The sequence below is a fragment of the Marmota monax genome, unplaced genomic scaffold (assembly GCF_021218885.2).
Source record: "Marmota monax isolate L192 unplaced genomic scaffold, Marmota_monax_Labrador192_F-V1.1 WCK01_AAM20220418_F8-fsc00009, whole genome shotgun sequence".
In the NCBI taxonomy this organism is placed as follows: domain Eukaryota; kingdom Metazoa; phylum Chordata; class Mammalia; order Rodentia; family Sciuridae; genus Marmota; species Marmota monax.
In genome coordinates, this window is record NW_026694710.1 from 28,647,269 (window position 1) to 28,661,382 (window position 14,114).

Consider the following 14,114-nt stretch of genomic DNA (forward strand, 5'->3'; position numbering starts at 1 on the left):
CAAAAATTCTAAGAACTCAGTGAATGGAGGTCGGGAAAGACAAAGGAACAGGAAAGCCAACCCAACACCCCAACAAGGCAACGGTCACCACGGAACAAGGGAGAGACCTGTGGCAGAAAGGACCTCAGGGGCCAGTGAACCTCAGCAAAGAGGAACCCGGGAAATGAAGGAGCGCTGAGGAACCAGTGGCAGGTGACCCCCGAGGCTGGTGGCCCACTCCAACTGAAATGTTCAAGAACCAAACAAAGCCAAATGGGAAAGGCCAAAGAAATCCAAAGACACGAGACAGGAATGAAATTTTGACCCCAAAGCCCCTTTGTTGAATCCCTGGCCCCCCGTGGGATGGAGCCTCGGTGGAGCCTTTCTGGGTGCCTGGGCTTGGGTGAGACGGTGAGGTGAGTCCCCAAGGCAGCAGCAACGCAGCTCCAGCAGCAGACTTCACCCACGTGTGGGTCAGTGGGCAGGAAGGGCCCTCACCCCACCGGGCACACCAGCACCTCCGTCTCAGCTTCCTACCTCCAGACTTTGAGGTGTAAGGGTAAAAGAAATTGAAGTTAAAGCGTAAAAGTTAAAGGGTAAAAGACCGGGTGTTGTGAAAGTTTCTAAGCTGCAAGGTCTGAGTTAAAATGTAAAGGATTAGGTATTGTTAGGTTTCTATGCTACCTGCAAAACCTGAAATTTCTGTAGCTGTTAAGACAATGCTTGGAACTGCCCAGTAAATATTTCCCCTGACTATTTTGTTTAATAAGGGCTCTGTGTGGTCGCACGTAGGCATTGCAGGGCCTGGACCAATCAGTTTAAATGTAACCCCCTCCTTAGGAATGACCTATCACTCCAGCCTGACCTGTTCCCGCCAATGAATGAACTAATCATGTTTAGGAGTTGTTGTTAAATTTTCCCGCGCCTCATGATGATTTGTTCTGATGTATACAAAGCCCTCCGCCCTCCCCAAAAAGTGTACTTAAGCAATGCTCAGCCCCTGCTCGGGGCTCTGGGCTGCTTTCCCTTCTTGAGTGGGCATGGAGCCCCAGCATGCTGGTTCAATAAATCCCCTTCTGCCAATTGCATGAGTGGTCACTTGGTGGTCTCTTTCTCCGACGTTTCGCGGGATCCTTACAGAGGGAACCGTGAAGTCCATAGTGTCTTGAACGGCGGCTTCAGCAGACTGGAACAACCACAGCCACCAACTACCAAAAGCCAAAGGTATGATGGAGGGAAGTTACGCTGGACCCTCAGAAGACCATGACCCAGAGCAGCCCAGCAGGTCCTCATGTGACAGAAGGAAAGCACCTGGAGCTGCAGCCCTGTCCAGTGTCTTTCAAGAGCGGAAAGAAAGTTTGCTGTGACAGCAAACCAAGGATTCCCTTCCAGATTCTTCACCAGCAGGGCCCTCAGAGAAGGACTAAGAAACTCCTGATGGGAGAGAAAAAAATCCCAAAGGAAATAGAACAGAAATAGTAAAAATGTGGATGAATACAGCACACTCTCCTCTTCATCTTTCTCAATCGTGTTTGAGGGTTAAGACAACAAGGTGTAAGAATGAAAAACCAGCCTCTATCTCAGAGCAAAGCCTGTCCAAGGAAGGGACATGGCCTTTGTCCTTGGAAAAACCCACAGAGCACTCCTAGGCACGTTCCCACCCTGCTAAGTTGTTTATCTACAGGAGAGAGCTGCTGCGCCAGGTGTCCCTGACTCAGTCAGGCTAGGTGGGGATCCATAGCAGCCCCCTAGCAGCCACCAATCAGCATGTGACAGGGAAATACCTGGGATGCCAGATGACCCTCCCAGTAGTTTATGGTGGTTGATAACATGTTGGGAAACCATGTAGTTCAGCACGTCCTCCCCTCTTGGCTTAAACCAATCAGTTCAAATGAATACCCCTTTTGTACGACCAATCACCCCTACCTAACTTGTTCCCGCCAGTGAATGTGCTGATCATGTTTTAGAGCAGTTGTTTGATTTTCCCGCGGCGTGAGGTGATTTGTCATGCTGTATGTGAAGTCCCTGCCCTTTTCAAAGAATGTACATAAGCTCTGCTCAAGCTGTTCTCGGGGCTCTTTGCTCTTTACCTCTTCAGGTAGGCTTGGAGCCCCAGCATGCTGGACCCCCAATAAACCCTTTGCTGTTGCATGAGACAGTCTCTTGGTGGTCTTTTCCTCCGACGTTCGCCTGACCTTTACAAGAACATCTCAGAGGAACAGGAGCTGGTGGTTGCAGCCTGGGAGGTGCTGCTTCTACGTGTCTCTCCAGCTGCACACAAATGCCCTTACGGATGTGTGTGCTGTGAGGAGTTTCACTCTACGATGTAACACTTAACAGCTGTACGATGAGCACCTAGCAGGGGCAAGACCTTGGGTTCAATCCCCAGCACCACAAAAGAACCTTTTGAAAAATAAATGATAACGGGGCTGGGGATGTGGCGCAAGCGGTAACACACTCACCTGGTGAAGCCAGATTTAAAATTAGGTAGTCAGTGTAGTTAGGTAAATCGGGTCTAATATCATATCAAAATGGAGGCCATGCTGATAATGATTCCGGGGAAACGCAGGACAATGCATGGAATGTTAATGAAGTCCCCAAAAGGCCCTAGGCCAAAGTCCACCCCAAAGAAATGTTAATGGAACCCAGGAAACAGCCCCCAACAGATTTGGAGATAGCCCATCCCAAAGAAGTGATAATGAAGACCTTCCTGCCCAGATTACTTTTTGGCCCACCTGTGTCCCAACCCTTCCCCCTTACATTCCATCACCAAAACTATAAAAAGGGGAGACAACCGCACTTCCACGGATTCCACATCTTGGGTCCCCTTCTTCCTCCGGGAGAAGTCTTTTCTGCTGTCCTTTAATAAACTTCTAATTTCTACTCTGACCTTGCCTCGGCGTGCTCTCTGGTGTTATTCTTCAACATTGGGGAAGCAAGGACTCACCGGTCAACAGCGGTAACACTGGCATGCGCGGGGCGCACCACATAAAAATAAAATAAAGATGTTGTGGGGCTGGGGATGTGGCTCAAGCGGTAGCGTGCTCACCTGGCATGCGTGCGGCCCGGGTTCGATCCTCAGCACCACATACAAACAAAGATGTTGTGTCTGCCGAAAACTAAAAAATAAATATTAAAATTCTCTTTAAAAAAAAAAAAAGATGTTGTGCCCACCGAATACTGAAAAATAAATATTAAAAAATAAACAAATAAATGATAAATCAAAATTAAATTCTAAAAAATGTTTAGGTTACCATAGGGACCAGGGAAACAGAAAACAGAGAAAGCAAGCAGAAAATCAAAAATAGTACATCAACTTAAGCTCTAAAAAATACTTATGATTACATTAGATGTAAATGATGTAAATAAACTAAGTTACAGGTGGACAGCATGGATGACATGATCTAAGTCAGCTTTGGTCTTACCAAAAAAATGCATATATAGTCAGGTTTAGAATAAGGAGTCGAAGCCGGGCATGGCGGTGCCCACCTATAATCCCTGTGGCTCAGGGGGCTGAGCGGGGAGTGGGGGCTGAGACGGGAGGATCACGAGTTCAAAGCCAGCCTCAGCAATGGCCAGGCACTAGGCAACTCAGTGAGACCCTGTCTCTAAATACAATACAAAATAGGGCTGGGGTGTGGCTCAGTGGTGGAGTGCCCCCGAGTTCAATCCCCAGCACCAAAAAAAAGAAAGAAAGCAAGCAGGGGTGGCTATACTAATCCAGATAAACCATTCTTTGAGGCAAAGGAAATCACTAAAGATGGAGAGGGACACTACCTAACGATGAAGGGATAGTTCACCCAAGAAGGTAAGAATCCTAAAAACGCACTCAACAAAACTGTGAAATACAGGAGGCCTGTAATCCCAGTGACTCAGGAGGCTGAGAAAGGAAGGTGGCGAGTTCAGGGCCAGCCTGGGTAACTTAGTGAGACCTTGTCTCAAAATAAAAAGAGCAGGGGATGTAACTCAATGGTAAAGGACCCTGGGTTCAATCTCCAGTGTGGGGGGAAAAGGGACGCAAAAAACTGATCAAATGAAAACAAAAATACAATATAGTGTCTACTTCAACATGGCTTGTCAACAAGTGAGCCAACAGTGGTATGAGGAGCCAGCAAGGACTCAGAAGACACTCCACAACACCATCAACCACACACAGCACACTCGGTGTTCCAGCATCTACAGAGACACTCAGCAAGACAGCCATATCCTGGGCCATAGAAAGTTGAGCAAATTTAAAAGGATTGGGGCCATATGGACTGTGTTCAGCAACCACGATGCAAACTGAAAAATAACAAAGGTTACAAGAAGACCTTCAATCATGAAAACTAAAAAAGGGCAAAACTCAAATCAGTAACTGAAAATTTCACCTTAAGAAAGTAGACAACGAAGAGCAAGACATACTCAGAGCATGAAGAAGGAAGGGGGAACCGAGAACAGAAATCAACAACATTGAAAAACAAAACAATTAGAGAAGATCAATGAAATGGCAATCCATAAATTGATGAACATCTAGAAGAACTGATAAAGAAATACAGAAGACACAAATGATCTGTTGAGGGCTGCATGGCATTTTTGCCAGAATGTAGTGGTTGAGAGGTGACACCAGCAAGCCATTGAGATGATGATGGTTATGTTAAGCTGTGTGTTCAATTGTGTATTAGACCCCTGCTGTCCACCTCGGCCTGCTACTTTGGAGTTCTCCCCGGGGATTCCTGGGGAGTTCGAGTTGGTTGGGGAAGTGCCAGAGGAGGGATTTCCGGAGGAGGGATTTCCGGTTGGTGGGTGGTATGTCTGGGAGAAGGCCGCATGCGTGGCATTCGCGGGAGTTCGGAAATAACGTTTGTTCCTGCTTGAGTGGCTCGTGATTTGTGCCCAGCCAGACTGCGGCAATGATCAATTTAGGAGGAATAAAAGTACAGACTCTACAGAGATTAAAAAATTGGTAATAAGTGAGCCAGTGTGGTGGCCACCCCTGTGATCCCACTCAGGAGGCTGAGGCAGGAGGATCCCAAGTTCAAGGCCAGCCTGGGCCCCTTAGTGAGACCCTATCTTAAAATTAAAAAAAAAAAAAATGAAAAGGTTAGGGAAGTAACTCAGTGGTACAGTACTCCTGGGTCCACTCTCCAGTACCAGTAATAGCAACAAAACACTCTGTACATACACATTTGATGCCCTTGGTGAAATGGACTAACTTCTTGGAAAGCACCAACTACCCTGCATGGGAAATAGATAAGTTAACTAGGTGTCCTGTAACCCGTGACCATTAAAGAACTAGGCTTTGATGTCAGAGTTCCCAAAAAGGAAACTCCAGGCCTAGATTCTTTTAAACATTTAAGGCAGCATTAACACAAATTCTACACAATATTTTACAGAAGATAGGAAAAAAGATAATGTTTCCCAACTTGTTTTATGAACCTAGTACAATATTTATATTCAATCTGAAGAAGATAATATAAAGAAAATAAACTTATAGACTACTATTCCTCATTATAGAAACCGAAAATCTAACAAAAGACTTTGACAAATAGCATTCAGCAAATTATAAAAAGAATTATACCCCATGACTAAGGGGAGTTATTCCAAGGATCAAGGCTGGTTCAGTATTGAAAATTAATCAATATCAATAGACTAAAAGAGAAAAATCACAAGAATTCATCAGTTAATGCAAAAAAAATTGGCAAAATTCAATACTTGCTCATGATAAAAACTCTAAAAAAAAGGCATGAATGCAATCTGATAGAGAACCTCTACATAGATCCCAGCACTTACATCATACTTAATGGTGAAAGCAGAATGATTCTCTGCAAAAATCAAGAACAAGGAAAGTGGGTGGGGTTTGGTGAACTGCCTGCCTAGCATGTATGAGGCACTGGGTTCGATTCTCAGCACCACACATAAACAAGTAAAGTAAAGGTTCATTGGCTCCGTGGGCTCTCTTGTCCAGCGAGGAGGTCCACCGAACAGGGTAGAGGAGAGTGTGGCTGCGGAGTCGCTAATCAAGACCTCCGGGGGCCAAGCAGGACGCAGGTCTGATTTTACTGTGCAGTTACCCTGTACACACACTCAGGCAGTAGCTAAGCTGATTACAGGAAGCCACCAATACAATTTATGGCCAACTGTCCTTGCAGCGACCAATTGAGGCACGGGCTGTGGAGCAAGTCCAGGGACTGCCACGCACGACCTCATGCTCAGGGCTATCTGTGTCTACAGCGTAAGCAGTTTGCCGCTCACATGTGTAGCATGGGGGAGCAGTTTGCCACTCAGACGCCCTTAACATATGCCATGTATTAAAAAAAAAAAAGCGAGGATGTCTTCTATCACCACTTTCATTCAACACAATGTTGAAAATCTAGCTAGTGCAATAAGACAAGGAAGGTGTGGGGGAGGCACACAATTGGGAAGGGAAAAGTAAAACTAATCATGCAGATAGCATGATTATCTGTGTAGAAACTTACCAGTAACCTACACACATAAAAACAAAACACTGGATAATTGAGTTCAGCAAGATTGCAGGATACAAGATAAACATATGAAAATCAATTGTATTCCCATATTCTAGCAATGAACATTCAGAAACTGAAATAAAAAATGTAACCACTTATCATCATTAAAATATTAGACATGAACCATGTATAAGACTTGTATGATGAAATATTCAAAGCAGTGGTGAAAAAAATCAAAGATCTAAATAAATGAAGAGACATATCATGTCCATGGATTGGGAGGCTCAAGTCTCCCCAGATAATTTGCTGGTTTAACATAACTCCTATCAAAATTTCAGCAAGTTTTATTTTATAAGCATGGACAAAGTTATTCTAAAATTTGTATGGAAATGCAAAGGAACCAGGACAGTGAGAAAAGATTTGAAAAGGAATAAAATGGGTGGACTTGGTATGTTCCTCTTTGAGACTTGCCACACACAGCTTAAGGAAAAGGGACTGGTGTTGGTGGAGGAAAGGACACGGTGCTCATGTGGCAGAGCCCAGAAGTAGACCTGTGCTCTCAACAGCCCCTGGCACTGGGGTGGAACCCAGGGGTGCTTACACCCTGAGTCACATCCCAGACCTTTCTATTTTTTATTTTGGGACAGGATCTGCCCCCACTGCAGATGCTCACCCTTGTCCCTCCTCGAGCAGCACCTCCTAGTCCTTACTCCCCTGTGCTGGGGATCAACCTCTGACACTGTGGTGTTTTATCATGGGATTTGCATCCTGTCTACACAAGCGCAAAGTCATTCCTCACCAGGACTGCTGGACCTGGACTCCACCCTTCCTCCCCCAGGCTCTGTGCCACCAGCCTGTGAGATGGCTGAGCGCTCCCTTGCTGGGGTCCCCTGGAAGGCCCCCCTCCAGCCCCGCTCTGGGCCATCTGCTTCCACACCAGCTTTGCCCATGTGGCTGTCCCTGCCTGCACACTCCCCTTCCCACCAGGCAATCCCAGGGACACAGAACATCTCTCAACCCTGGTCTCCTCTTCATATTTGCCCCACGGAGGCCCACGTCACCTAGGAAACAGACTTCTGAGAGCACCTGCTGCCATGGCCTGGAGTCCAGAGCAGATAGGGAATCTGCAAGAAGCCGGCCACGTGGTGGAGCTCCGAGCCCTGACCTCTAGATCCAAACCCAGAGCTTGACACAGACTGGCTGTGAGGTCTCCAGAAAAAGGCGACTTCAGGGAGGCTTCCTGTTTCTGTTCTTCCTACTGTAACACCTCCCTGTTTTGAGTCTAGTTTTAAAAGAGCCAGTCTATGTGAAAACTGCCTAGGGCAGTGACAGGCTCAGACCCAACGGGTCAGTGTCTGTGCCATGTTCCTGACAGTGACGGACAGTGGGGTTGGTGCTGGCTCTGTGCAGCTGACCAGGAAGGCCTGTGCCCAGTGCCTTGGCTACTCCTGACACTTCCTGGTGCCGTGCTGAGCCACAGATCAGACAGCTACTGTGTGAAGACCAGCCTAGCCAAAGAGCCGGAGCCACGGGTGTGGCCGAGCAGCAGCTCTCCCTCGCAGCACCTCACTCACCTGGGGGCTCCTTTTATTCCACCAAAAGCATTTGACTTTCTATACGCATAATAAAATTCAGAGTCACCTTGAGACCAGGAGGGGATTCGTCACATGCTGTGAGCCTCCTGTGTGTCCTGGGGATGGGTGGTGTTGACCAGCAGATAGGATCCTCCATTCTCCCTCACCTGTCCTGAACAAGCAGCCTGAGCTCCTGTGGGGCTCACACCCAGACCCCCTGTCCTAAGCCTATGAATCCAGTCTTGGCAGCTCAGCCATGGTGTCCTCTGTGCTCAGGGCCTGGGTCTCCCCAGACCCCATGCCCTTACCTGTGTCTGGAGAAACAGGACTCGCCAATATCACGCCAGGTTTTGGGGCGTCAGGGTAGCAGGTACTTTCCAATCTTGGTCTTGTCCCTCAAATGTGCTCAGCACACCCTTCAGCTTACTCCCTGTGGATGGAGAACAGGGTCTCACAGGCCAGAGTGCCAGCCAGGGCTGTGGTCTCGCCTGAAGGCCAGCTTGTGCGGCAGTGCACAGGAGGGGCGTCCTCCACGTGGGCCTCTCCACAGCGCAGTTCACCACCGGCCATCTTCCCCTGGAATCTCACTTTGTGCTCCTGTTCATTTTCTAGAATACGAAGATGCTCAATGAGCTCTGATGTGCTGTGCTGGGGACTGGACTCAGGCCTCGCACACTAGCTGGTGCTCCACCACTGGGCCACCGCCCAGCCTTACCCAAGGGCCTCTGTGGTCTAGTGCCTCCCTGAAGGTTTTGGCGGGGGAAGCCAGTCCTGCTGCTCACTCATCGACAACAACCCTGTGGCTCCTTTTTTGCGTTTTGTATTTGAAGAGAATCAGCCTGTCCCCAGGGCCTCCCTGCTAGGAATCAGCACTTCTGTCCCTGCCATGTTGCTTCTGTCACAGGCCCACAACTGTCACTGGCCTGTGCCTGTGACTCACCTGCTGCAGGGGTGGTGGGGCCTGGACCGTAAGACCCTGAGAAGTCTCTATCTGAAGTCCAGTGAGCCTGGCCATGAACTCCAAGAAGGCAGGCTCCCTCGGCCTCTTCTCCTCAGGGGCCTCGCTCCTGTGCCTGCCTCACGCCACGCAGGCCAGCTCACCTCTCCAGGTGAATGTGGATTCTCAAGCCCTGGCTCAGGGTTGCTGTCCTGGGAGCTCCTGCGCGGCCTGGTCCCCGGGCTCTCCGGTCTTGTCAGAGGCCCATGTGCTCAGCTCCACGCTGAAAGTTTGTGGTCTCCTCCTGCTCCTGCAGGTCTGTCATGGTGGCCATCGTGTGGCCATCACGGGTACACTGAAGTGGACATCGACTTTCCTTTACCTCCTAGGCCATCTGCAGAGTAGGCTCCACTAACCCCCTGAGTCAGAATGTCTGCCCTTCCAAGGGCATGGTGAAATCTGACAGGGCAGATTTCATGGCAGGGACAGATAGGCCTGCAAGGGGGCCAGCTGCACAGGCTCTGCCTGGGGAGTGCCTCAGGATGGGTGGGCTGTAGGACAGTGCATCCAGGCCCTTGATCCCACTACGGGCCGTCTCTCACCCTGGGCCCTGTGGGAGAACAGGGCACCTGTCCTCACCAGAAGCCAGTACCTGGATCTTGAACTTCCTGCCTCCAGAGCTCTGAGTCTCAAAAATGCCCTGGCTGGTGACACTCTATCACAGCATGGACTAACCAAGAACACTTCTGGCTCACTGTGGGTCTGTGTGGGTCTTCTGCCTCATTCCTCAACCAGGAAGCTGGGCCCTGGATGTGTCAAGTGACCAGACAGAGCTGCTGTGTCCAGAGTACTGTCCACCTGCAGTCCTCCTCAGATTCCCTGCATGCAGCACTCAGTTGGCAATCACCCGTGAGGAGATGACCTCCTCTTCCCATCCTGTGGCTTATAGAAGGGATGTAAGATGGGTGGATGTTCTCAGTATTTGTACTTAAAGAATTTTTAGGTGGAAAATGTGGTAATTCACATAACAGAGTACTATTCAGCCTTAAAAAAAATGGAAATCTTGTCATTTGCAATAACAAGGATGAACCTTGAGGGCACTATGTTATACATATTAGTTTGCTCTTGCTGCTAGTAACACAATGCCACAGACTAGGTAGGTTATAAAGAAAAGAGGCTAATTTTGGCTCACTGTTCTAGTGATGATGGCTTCTTGCTGACAGAGTCCGTGGTGGCTCAGGTGCCACATGGGATTCATGGAGTGGGTGTACGTCTCCTTGGTCCCTTCCCCTTCTCACAAGGCCATGGGGGCTCCACCCTGATGGTCTCATCTGATTTTAACCCCCTCTCACGGGTCCCCACCCCCAAGCGCCAGGGTCAGGTTGTTCCCACCCTCTGTGCCTCATGAGGAAAGCAAACTCTAAGAGAGTTTCAGGGCCATAGCAGGGTATGAAACGAGCAGACACAGAATGACAAGTGCCATGTGCCCTGGCTTATGTGTGGACTGCAACAATCTCGATCCCAGAGAAGTGGAGTGGTAAGGTAGTAACCAGGGACTGGGGCGGGGTAGGGGGACACATCAGCCAAAAGATACAAAGTTTCAATTAGGAGGAATAAGTTCAAAAACCTATACCACAACACCTGAATACAATGTATTGCATTCTTGAAAATTGCCAAGAGAGCCGATTTCAAGAGCTCTCACCATGAAACAAGGCAGGTACCTGAACTAGTTGGATTTAGCCAGTTCACAATACGTGCATATTTTCAAGCCACATGTTACACATGCTAAATATATACTATTTCTATTTGTCAGTTTAAATAAATAAAAGTTTAAATGTTAAAAAGTATCCAGGTCTTCACCTGCTTTTGCTCCCAGCCTACCCTGTGGTCAGGCGTCAGCCTACCCTGTGGTCAGGCGTCATCCCACGGCTTTCCCTTTGCGTCCACATGGCAGACTGACCAGTTCACGTGTACCTTCCCTTCTCAGCATCTGGACACTGGACTCTGAAGCACTGGTGTGGTTCAGACCTCTGGCTGCATGCCAGTGGCCCTGGAGACCTAAGGCTGCCTTCACTGTTGGAGCCAGGAGTCAGGACTGTGCGGGGCCAGTGAGGGTCAACAGCAAGAGGGCCCAGTGGACACCAGTCATATCCTGGTTCCAGTTTCATGTCAAAGAACTTGTGATATTTTCTTCTAAAAGGGATTCTCACAAATAATTAAGTTGAATTAAAGTCCGTTGGCATTGGGTCACATGAAGTAGCATTCATTCACCCAAAGCGCTAATGGTTCTTTGTAGACTGTCCCGCCCCTACCCCCCCCAAAAAAAAATCAGCCTGCCCACTTGACAAGGAGACAGGACTGCAGGCAACTCAGGATCTGAGACACATACCTCAACTCCAGGGAACTGATGATAGCAGCTTCGGCAGGTAGGAAGGCCTGGAGGGCGCGGGGAGAGGAGACAGGCCAAGGCTGTGTGTGCAGAGGCCAGGCCTTCTTCAGAGGGCAGGTCTTGCTGCTTTAGCCACCACACTGGGCAGCAGATAGAGTGCAGTGGACACAACCACAGCACAGGAAGGCAGCCTCAGGAACAGGGAAGAACTGGCAGCATGGGTATGGCCAGGGCCAAGCTGGAGCCATGACAAAAGTACTACCAAGGCCTGCAGGGGCCGCGGTGGTGTCAGGAGACACGCGTCTCCGGCCCACTTCTGTCCCGCTCATTCTCAGCTGTGCCTGAGTAATGCCTTGGAACTCCACTCCAGCTGCATTTCAAAACAAAATGAATCCTAGAGAGAGACTTTGGCTTTTGGGCTGGGGCTGCCGGCTCTGGGGAGCCCATGGCCTAGTGCCCTGCATGAAGTTGACTGCACACGTGGCCGCCCGCATGCTCCAACTCATAAGGTCCACATCAGAGCCATGGAGTCTCTCCTGGGAAATCCATGGCTTATCCCACCTGTCACAGCCCAGCTGCAACCGTAGAGTCTGGTAAGGGACGCCCTGGCACTGCTGTCCTCCTCAGCCCAGCGGCCAGTCTCTGGGCCCTGCTTTCTGTTGCCTGTGGCTGGCCTTTCCAGCTGCTGCTGGCCATCTGCCACAGCACCCTTCCACACCCATTTGCCACATGCCGCTGGCAAGAAGGCCTAACAGCGACCCACCCTTTGCACCCAATGACCACGCTCCTTGCAGCCTCTGACCCTGTAAGTCCAGTGGTCATTGGCCTCTAGCTGTGGCCTTTTCTCCTCTGCAACTTGTCTGGCTTTGAATTTCCTGTTCAGTTTTCTGGAATGTTCTTCCCTGAGGCAGCTGGAGGGTTACCCTCCCCCATCAGGTCCCACATGTTCCTTGGCACCTCACTGGCCGGGCCCACATTCCCCAGCTCTCCTGGCATCTGCAGAACTTCCTCCTGGCAGCAGCCCCAGAGCACTCAGCAGATTCTGGGGCACCTGTGTCTGGTGAGGGCAGGTGAGAGAGAGGACGAGGAGAGAAGGTGTACAGGGGGTGATCCAACACACTGTCACTGCCCCGGAAGCCAGCAGTGAGCCCCCTCAGGAACCACTGAGCTCCGAGAAGGGGAGAAAGGGTGTCTGACCGTGAATAGGATTTCTTTTTTTTCTTTTTTTTTTTTTTTTTAGTACTAGGGGTTGAATCAAGGGGCGCTTAACCACTGAGCCAAATCTCTGGCATTTAAAACATTTCTTAATAGGAGACAGGGTGTCTCTGAATTGCCCAGACTGGCCTTGAAGTTGTGATCCTCCTGCCTCAGTTCCCAAGCTGCTAGTATTATAGGTGAGTGCCAGCAGTAGGACTCTCAAGCATGATTCAATTTTCACACTATTGTTTTATAGATTGTGGAATTAACGAGGGCTGCGGTTGTAGCTCAGTGGTAGAATGCAAGCACGTGTGAGGCACTGGTCATCAGCACCACACAAAAATAAACAAAACAAAATAAACTGATATTGTGTTCATATACAACTATTTTTTTTTAATTATGGAATTATCTGAACAACATTTCAGAGTATTCAAAGTAAAGACAGAGGATCATACACATAAGCAAAATATCACCCTCTGGCATCAGAAATATTCTTAACTCCTTGGCAGGGGCAGGGCCTATGGTGACCAGGCAGGGAGGGTCTTTGCTCCTCCTAAAAGGAAAGACACATTCTAGTCTTCTTTTGTGGGCATTGGAGTCCTCTGCCATTAGCAGACCCCATTTGCTTAGGTGGAAGGCAGAACTGTGATACCTGGATGCTCCTTGGCACACACATATTGCTTGTTGAAAAGGTCAGGGCGGGGTGGGTGGGTGGGGTCCTCCCACCTTGTCCTCCCAGGTGGCAAAACCCCAGGATGGGGACAGTTTTGCCAGAAGATGACAGCTGAGCAGGGCAGTTAGGATGGATGGCCCTTCCCTAGGTGTCAGTTCCAGCTGGCCATGGAACAGCTGGAGCAGGGACAAGTGTCCTTGCCCTCTTGCTGGCCAGCAGTCCCTTGATGGTCACTTAGGTCTTCAGACAATGAGCAAAGCTTGGGCCAAAAGAAGAGTGCAGGGGGTGAGGGTAGCTCGAGGGACACCAGTCCCTGACCCAGAGGCAGTCACAGGACAGGCATTGAGAAGGTACCTCCCTTCCACATCTCTATGAAGCCGCTTCCCACCTCAATACACAGGAGTGGGGAGCAGACTCCTGGCGGCCAGGGCAGAAGAGGGAGGCACTCTCACTCCAGCGACAGAGGTGAAGCACTGTCCACAGGAAGAGCAAGGGAGTAGCAAACACCACCTGCAAAGACCTGGTGTCAAGCAGGAAGGACAGCAGCGGTCCCAGTGCAGGGCTCTAGGTGATAAGGGAAGCTTCTTCTGCATTGCAATGGGAGGGCCTAAGGGGTTCTGAATGAGGGATGGGACTGACTCTGGGGCCCTCAAGGGGTTGGAATGCTGTGGTAGGCCCCGAGGTCTGGGCAGTGTTAAGCTCTCTGCATCCAACTGGAGACAGATCTGAGGTCTGGGCTTTCATTGCTCTGGTCTTTTCCGACTTATTGATTCCTTCTGCCTTTAGGAAAGTTCACTAAGAGTTTTACTAAAAGCTCACTTACATCTGTTCTCTCATTCCCCCATATCTCCGACTTAATACAATTTGGTAGGTATTTTCAAAGCATTTGTTTTGCAAACTGCTGTCCAAATCCCAGTCCTCC

The 14,114-nt window shown here is 49.4% G+C and overlaps 1 long non-coding RNA gene across 1 annotated transcript in view; it reads right to left on the minus strand.

Annotated features, from left to right (window-relative positions):
* Positions 1 to 12,350, minus strand: part of LOC124078738 (uncharacterized) — a 28,619-nt gene extending 16,269 nt beyond the window's left edge. The window contains exons 1-2 of the long non-coding RNA XR_006847032.2: positions 11,323 to 12,350; positions 8,305 to 8,426 (exon numbers count right to left, since the gene is read on the minus strand). This is a non-coding gene — a long non-coding RNA (uncharacterized LOC124078738). The remainder of the gene's footprint in view (positions 1 to 8,304; positions 8,427 to 11,322) is intronic.
* Positions 12,351 to 14,114: the final 1,764 nt, after the last annotated feature.